Raw genomic sequence first — 7,626 nt, 5'->3', positions numbered from 1 at the left:
AAGAAAGAAAGAAAGAAAGAAAGAAAGAAAGAAAGAAAGAAAGAAAGAAAGAAAGAAAGAAAGAAAGAGAAAGAAAGAAAGAAAGAAAGAAAGAAAGAAAGAAAGAAAGAAAGAAAGAGAAAGAAAGAGAAAGAAACTGAAATATGGGCGGCTGAGCCAGTTTCCGGGGCCGCTGGTGTGACATGTCCCGCTCTTGGCTCAGCAGGAAGCAGAGGTGATGGTGGCCTGAAGTTCCCGGCGACGGCCCGGCTCCTCTCCCGCTGCTGGCATGCTCGACTTCTTCAGGATTTTCTCCAAGGGTGGGCTTGTGCTCTGGTGCTTCCAGGTCGTGAGTGACTCACGCACCTGGCCCATTAATGTGTTGATTCGTTCTGTGCTGCTGCAGGAAAGGGAAGGTAACAACTCCTTCACCCATGAGCCACTCACACTCAAGTATAAACTAGACAACCAGTTTGAGCTGATGTTCGTGGTTGGTTTTCAGAAGATCCTAACACTGACGTATGTAGACAAATTGATAGATGGTGTGCACCAGCTGTTTCGGGACAAGTATCACACAGAGATCCAACAGCAAAGTGCTTTAAGTCTATTGAATGGCACTTTTTATTTCCAAAATTACTTCCTGCGGCTCCTTCCTGAAGCAGAGGAGAGCAGTAAGATCCATGCTCCCACTACCATGAAGAAATTTGAAGATTCTGAAAAGGCCAAGAAACCTGTGAGGTCCATGATTGAGACACGGGTGAAAAGCCCAAGGAAAAAGCAAAGAACAGCAAAAAAAAGGGGGAAGAAGGCGAGTTCTGATGGCCCTTTGGCTACCAGCAAAGCAGTTCCTGCGGAAAAGTCAGGTCTCCCAGTGGGGCCTGAAAATGGGGTAGAACTTTCTGAAGAGGAGCTCATACGCAGGAAGCCAGAGAAGTTCATTCAGAAGCATGGGAGAGGTATGGAAAAGTCCAGCGAGTCCATGAAATCAGATGCTCCAAAGGAGAAGGGCAAAAATGCACCCCGGGTATGGGCACTGGGTGGCTGTGCTAACAAGGAAGTCTTGGATTATGGCACCTCCACCACCAATGGAGCCCCTGAGGTTGCCCCACCTGAGGACATCAACTTGATTCAAACGACTAGGTCTGGAGGGCAGCTTCAGGATCTGAACTGCAGCAGCTCAGATGATGAAGTGGCTGCTCAAAACACCACCAAACCTAGTGCTACCAAGGGAACTCTGGGTGGCATGTTTGGGATGCTGAAGGGCCTTGTGGGGTCCAAGAGCCTGAGTCATGAAGATGTGGAGTTTGTGCTGGATAAGATGCATGATCATCTCATTGCTAAGAGTGTGGAAGCAGACATTGCAGTCCAGCTCTGTGAATCTGAGGCCAACAAGTTGGAAGGGAAGGTGATGGGGACATTCAGCACGGTGACTTCCACGGTAAAGCAAGCCCTACAAGAGTCCCTGGTGCAGACTCTGCAGCCACAGTGTCTTATAGACATGCTCCGGGATATTATGGATGCTCAGCATCATCAGCGTCCTTATGTTGTCACCTTCTGTGGTGTTAATGGAGTGGGGAAGTCTACTAATCTTGCCAAGATTTCCTTCTAGCTGTGTTAGAGAATGGCTTCAGTGTCCTCATTGCTGCCTGTGACACATTTCGTGCAGGGGCTTGGAGCAGCTGGGTGCCCTACAGCCCCCAGAGAACCATGGCGGCCGCACTATGGTGCAGTTGTTTGAAAAGGACTACGGCAAGGACGCTGTGGGCATTGCCATGGAAGCGATTGCCTTTGCACGCAACAAAGGCTTTGATGTGGCGCTGGTGGACACAGCTGGCCGAATGCAAGCCAATGCCCTTTTGATGACCGCCCTGGCTAAGCTCATTACTGTCAACACACCCGACTAGCTGCAGTTTGTGGGGGAGTCCTTAGTAGGCAATGAGGCCATGGACTAGCTGGTCAAGTTCAACAGAGCTTTGGCTGACCATTCTATGGCTCAAACACACCTGCTCATTGATGGCATTACCCTTACCAAATTTGATACCATTGAAGACAAGGTGGGAGCTGCTATTTCTATGACCTATGTCATAAGCAAATCCACCGTCTTTGTGGGCACTGGCCAGACCTACTGTGACCTATGCAGTTTCAATACCAAGGCTGTGGTGGCTGCCCTCATGAAGGCTTAATATGGCTCTTGCCCAAAACCAAAGCCCCTATTCCTGTATCAAGAATGTGTTTTAGGGGCGCCTGGGTGGCTCAGTCGGTGAAGCATCTCCCTTTGGCTCAGGTCACGATCCCAGGGTCCTGGGATTGAGCCCCGCATCGGGCTCTCTGCTCGGCCGGGAGCCTGCTTCTCCCTCTCCCACTTCCCCTGCTTGTGTTCCCTCTCTAGCTGTCTCTCTCTCTCTGTGTCAAATAAATAAAATAAAATCTTTAAAAAAAAAAAAAAAGAATGTGCTTTAGAGTATGTGAGCAACTTCTCTTCAGTGTAATACAGAGGCCGAGTGAGGAGAGATCCATGGGCTTGCAGCTCCCGCTGCCCCACTCCCTGGAAGCCCAGCCTCCACCTGCAAGGAGGGCCTAATCATGTTACAGTCCACTGCCCATCGCCCCCTTCCCTGACAGTCCTCCCCTTCTACTCAGGCATTCCCTTCACTCGGCCTACACACTCAGTCTCATTATAGCTTTGACCAGTGGTTGGAAGATTCAACACCAGAGCTTTGCTAATTCACATGGTCACAGGGATGTCTGAGCACAATGAGCAGTCAAGAGACTTCCAGAGCCAGCTCTGGCTTCTCCCTTGGATACATAGCTTTCAGGTTCCTGGGGGCTAGGAGGATACCCACCACACTGTGGCAGTGTATGGCTGCTAATTCTGATGATGACCCCATCCCCACTGTTTCCTCAAAACATCAGCTAGGCTAGAGTGATTTGTTACAAATGAATGAAAGGAGTTCCTGCTTCCCTCAAAAATTAAGGGAGTTGAGGTGCAGTATTGCGTTGGGCTTTTCAGCCTTCCAACTCTTCCCTGCTCCCAGAATCCAGATGTAAGCTTTGCATGTTCCCCCTTCCTGAGAGAGAACCCAGAAGGGGTCAGATGGGTATACAAGTTGTCCCTCTCCCCCACCCCACTCTTCACCTGAGGGGATCCTGGCTTTTCCTCATCCTCCTCTCTGAAGTGCCTGGTAGACAATTGCTACGTTGAAGAATACAAACCTCTAAGAGTTGTCCTGTAGCTTGGTATTATAGATGTGCTATTAGTGCAATAAGGTGAAGGCTGTCTTCCCAGAGAAATACATAATTTATAAAAGAAAATAAACTTAATAAGTAAATTGCCAAAAAAAGAAACTGAAATATGGCAGAGATATTAAACAGAATAAATTTGTTTAGCCAATTTTTATTTTATTTATTTTTATTTTTATTTTTTTAAAGATTTATTTATTTATTTGAGAGAGCGAGAATGAGAGAGAGAGAGCACATGAGAGGGGGGAGGGTTAGAGGGAGAAGCAGGCTCCTCGCTGAGCAGGGAGCCTGATGTAGGACTCAAACCAGGGACTCCAGGATCATGACCTGAGCCGAAGGCAGTCGCTTAACCAACTGAGCCACCCAGGCATCCAGCCAATTTTTATTTTAAATTACATATAAAATGCCAGAAATGTAAAAATGAGAAGTAAACATCAAAATAGTCAGTTTTCTTCTGAAAGGTCTAAATGTACTCTTTTTCATAGAGTGCCCGAAAGAACTAAAAAACAACAAAATAAATATGTTTGAGGTGCTGCATCAGCTCTTAAAACAGACAGTGCTGACATTTTGAGGTGAGCAAGGAGAGAAAAAAAAAATCTCTTTACTGTTTCTTGTTGTGGTTCTTTATTTGCAACATCATCCACATATCTACCAGTTCTCTTAAGGAAAGCAAACAATGGCAAGCAACATTTGATTTTGAGTGGTTAAAGTATTATGAGGGCAATTTTTGAAAGGAAATATTTGGAGAAATAATTTTCAAAGGCATCAGCAAAGCAAAATTATCAGGGAGGAATTAGCATGTTTTCTTTGTTAAAAAGTTGCTTTCTATTTACTTTACTCTGCCCTTGAAATCTTCATGTTTCATTCTCTTTACAAAGTATTTTTCTAGGCTACTGGTTCAGACAGGTGGTGTAGAACTTTAATCATGGTGCAGTATGCATAATAATGATTTTAGGCATGAGTGGGAATAGGTAGGGATGGACAGGGACAGGATTTCATTTATGCTTACTTATTTTCTCCAGTGCATAAATGTATTAATTGGTTAATAAAATTTATTAATCCTTAATTATTCATCATTTTAGTAATATTTTCAAGTTAAGTAATTGTCTATTGAGAGACCTATTATGACATTTACACACGCACACACTTGTGTGTATTGCTAAAGAAAGACTAGTTTGTAATCGGTACAGTTACATTCTGTAAAAACTAAGAAATATTTTTTTCTTTTTAGATTTTATTTACTTATTTGAGAGAGAGAGACAGAGATAGTGAGAGAGAGCACAAGTGGGGAGGAGAGGGAGAAGCAGGCTCCCTGCAGAGCAAGGAGCCCGATGCGGGACTCGATCCCATTTCCTTTTTAAAAAATATTTATTTATTTGAGAGAGAGAGAGAGCAAGAGAGAACATGAGCTAGTGGAGAGGCAGATGGAGAGGGAGAGGAAGACTTCCCCACTGAGCAGGGAGCCCTATGCAGGACTCGATCCCAGGACCCTGAGCAGAAGGCAGATGCTTAACCAACTGAGCCATCCAGGTGCCCCATAAGAAATATTTTCTACTGTATAGTATTTCCTCTAGAGACAGGGGAAGTATAGTTAGTAATAGCTGTTTTGTTTTTACTTCTTATTCCCAAATATCTATATCTTCTAGCAATAGCATCCAAGTTGGAAGGGGGAAGGGGGTAACCTTTCCCAACTCTAGGTCCATGTGTTTTAGGAATGACTAGACTAACCCTACACCTGTAGTTCTTAAAAACAATGCAAGATCCAAGCCAGCCCAATTTGCATTCCATCCCTGTGTCCACAATTATTAACTCAAGGATGCGTAAGTGATGATAGTTGGTTCAAAGAGACAAACTCTCTGAATTCTAGACTTGGTAAGCTGATACGAGGTGGGTCTGGCACGTTAGTAGCTATTTTGGCATTGAACAATACGAGAATGTTTGAGAATCAAGCCAATGTAAAGAAATCAGAGTGAGAGCACAGAAAGAATAACAGACAAACACAGGGTCCTAAATAGTTTGAGCACCAAGATCTAGCTGTATAAGATATCCATTCCTAGAAATTTCATTTCATCTACATAAAATAATTTTCCTTATTTGATAACATGAATTTAAGGAATTCTGCCACTTGAAAACAAAGATCTGGTCCACATAAAGAGAGCTACTCAGATGACTGAGCCTTGATCTCCTGCAAGAACTTGCTCTCATCCTCAGCTTTTACTAACTCAATTCATGTGTTCTTTACCACCCTTAACTTTTGCATTTGAGACATGCTGTGACAACTCTCTTTCTTCTTTTGCATAGTTGTGGAGACTATTTCTTGGGATTCCACAACAATTTGCTTAGATTGCAATGGGATATGTTTGATTCTGCTTTTCTGTCAAACTCTTAAAGTGTAGAATGTTTTATTTCTCTCATCTTTTTAGTATATGTATTTTTTTTCAGTTTGAAAATCCACCTTCGTTTGCTGCATAAAACTCCTCAGAAGTCAGTTTCCATTTTCAAAATTAAATCTGTGCTATAAATTATAAATACTTCAGTTGTAGAGAAAATGCAGTTAAAAGAAGGCAATACTAGACTTTCAGTGTCTTGAGATTGTGAAAAATTCATTACTTTGGAAAAACTTAAATAAAAAATGTTCTGTCATTAATATTTTTTTTGGTTGTTGTTACTATTCTCTATTTTCAGGTCTTTCCATACGGACATTCAAATTCAAACTGCGTTTGCTCCTATGCTTGAAGAAACAACATCATAAAAGTAATAGAAAGTATTTCTAATTCTACAAAAAAGACTTTTCTGTTGTTTTTTTTTTAATTTTGCTTTAATACCTTGTCTTTTTCAAAGGTAAATAGCTTAAAAACTGGATGATTTTCTTTGAATGACTCTTTCTAAGAGGATAGGAAAGGGTATATGTGTTTGCCCCTTTAGAGGAGGGAAAAGTGTGCTTGTTTTGTTGTGTTACTTATTTTGCTTCTGTCTTTTATAATTCACAAATTATCAGCTACTAGGGAAAGATGATGTTAAATAGACACTTCATTTGAGTTATTGTTTTTGTCATCACCCACTGAGGAACATAAGCAAAAACACACTTTTGCTTTGAGGGCCTGTGGCCGGAGCAGTGCCAGTGCTTGAAGTGATGAGTGGTTAACATGGACATGCAGCACGCTGTCATCAAAGATGCCTGACTGAAGGGAACAGGGTGACAACTGAGCATCTATGATATCTTGAAGAAAGACCTGCTGGAGATGACTGTGGATTTGCTGTAAGTGCAGGTGAGGATCAGGCATTCTATTGACCCCAACATGAGTGCTGATATGACTATGGACAAGGTGGTGCAGGACAGATTGGTGGACGGAGAACAGCATGAGAAGCTGCTCTCAGCAGAAGAGGCTGTGACAGGTCACAAGGCTCTTACTCTGGGCAGAGCCTTTCCTTTCTAGGCTCTGAAGAAGGGCCTCATTCCCAGAAACCAAGACCTGCACCTGCTGGAAACCCAGCAGTACACTGGTGCCATGATGGATCCTGCATGCTCTTGAACACCACCTGTGCCAGGGGCTACAGGGAAGAGGAGAGAAGGAATGTTCTGTCAGTGTCCAGGGACAATGCCAAAGAGCACCATGACACCCCCCAGCACTACCACCATCACAGAGAAGCAGGCCATGCACAACCAGCTCCAGGAGTGGTACTGGATTGACAAGCCCACAGGGCTGAGCTGGCTGCCACTCTCAGAAGTCCATCTTGACCCAAAAGGAAGAGCTCTATGCCAACATCTAAGCATGTGAGTCTTTTAAGAAGGAGCAGGTTGAGGTACTGGTTGGTAGCTTCACTCACTTTATATCTCCATGGTAGAGCTTAACTTTCCCTCTTTTTTTTTTTTAAAGATTTTATTTATTTATTTGACAGAGAGAGACACAGAGAGAGAGAAAACACAAGCAGGGGGAGTGGGAGAGGGAGAAGCAGGCTTCCCGCAGAGCAGGGAGCCCAATGCGGGGCTCGATCTCAGGACCCTGAGACCATGACCTGAGCCGAAGGCAGACGCTTAACGACTGAGCCACCCAGGAGCCCCAAGCTTAACTTTCCTTAATAGAACTTATATCCTACTTTTATTACAAACTTATTTGTTTATTTTCTAACACTCTCTTAAACATAAGTTCCTTTATGGTTTACATTTATTGCCTTATTCCTTTCATCTAGAACAGTATCTGGAACATTATTGGGAACCAATAAATATTTGCAAAATGAATATAAATAAAAATGAAAATAGAAGTGAATTCATCAATAAATATGTGGTGAAATTGGTTTCTACCTGTGATTAATCCTCCTCACTAATGTCTCAATAATATTTATTTTTCAAAAACCAAAGATGTTTTTCTCCATGGAAATCTGTTTTTTGCCTATAAACCATATCAT

General features: G+C 43.0%; 1 pseudogene across 1 annotated transcript; it reads left to right on the top strand.

Annotated features, from left to right (window-relative positions):
- The first annotated feature begins 268 nt into the window (after positions 1 to 268).
- Positions 269 to 2,162, top strand: LOC110580176 (annotated as a pseudogene). The gene has a single exon (XR_002480319.1). The product of XR_002480319.1 is annotated as a signal recognition particle receptor subunit alpha-like (transcript).
- Positions 2,163 to 7,626: the final 5,464 nt, after the last annotated feature.

Source organism: Neomonachus schauinslandi, chromosome 2 (assembly GCF_002201575.2).
Source record: "Neomonachus schauinslandi chromosome 2, ASM220157v2, whole genome shotgun sequence".
NCBI lineage: Eukaryota > Metazoa > Chordata > Mammalia > Carnivora > Phocidae > Neomonachus > Neomonachus schauinslandi.
This window is presented reverse-complemented; position numbering and strand designations above follow the sequence as displayed.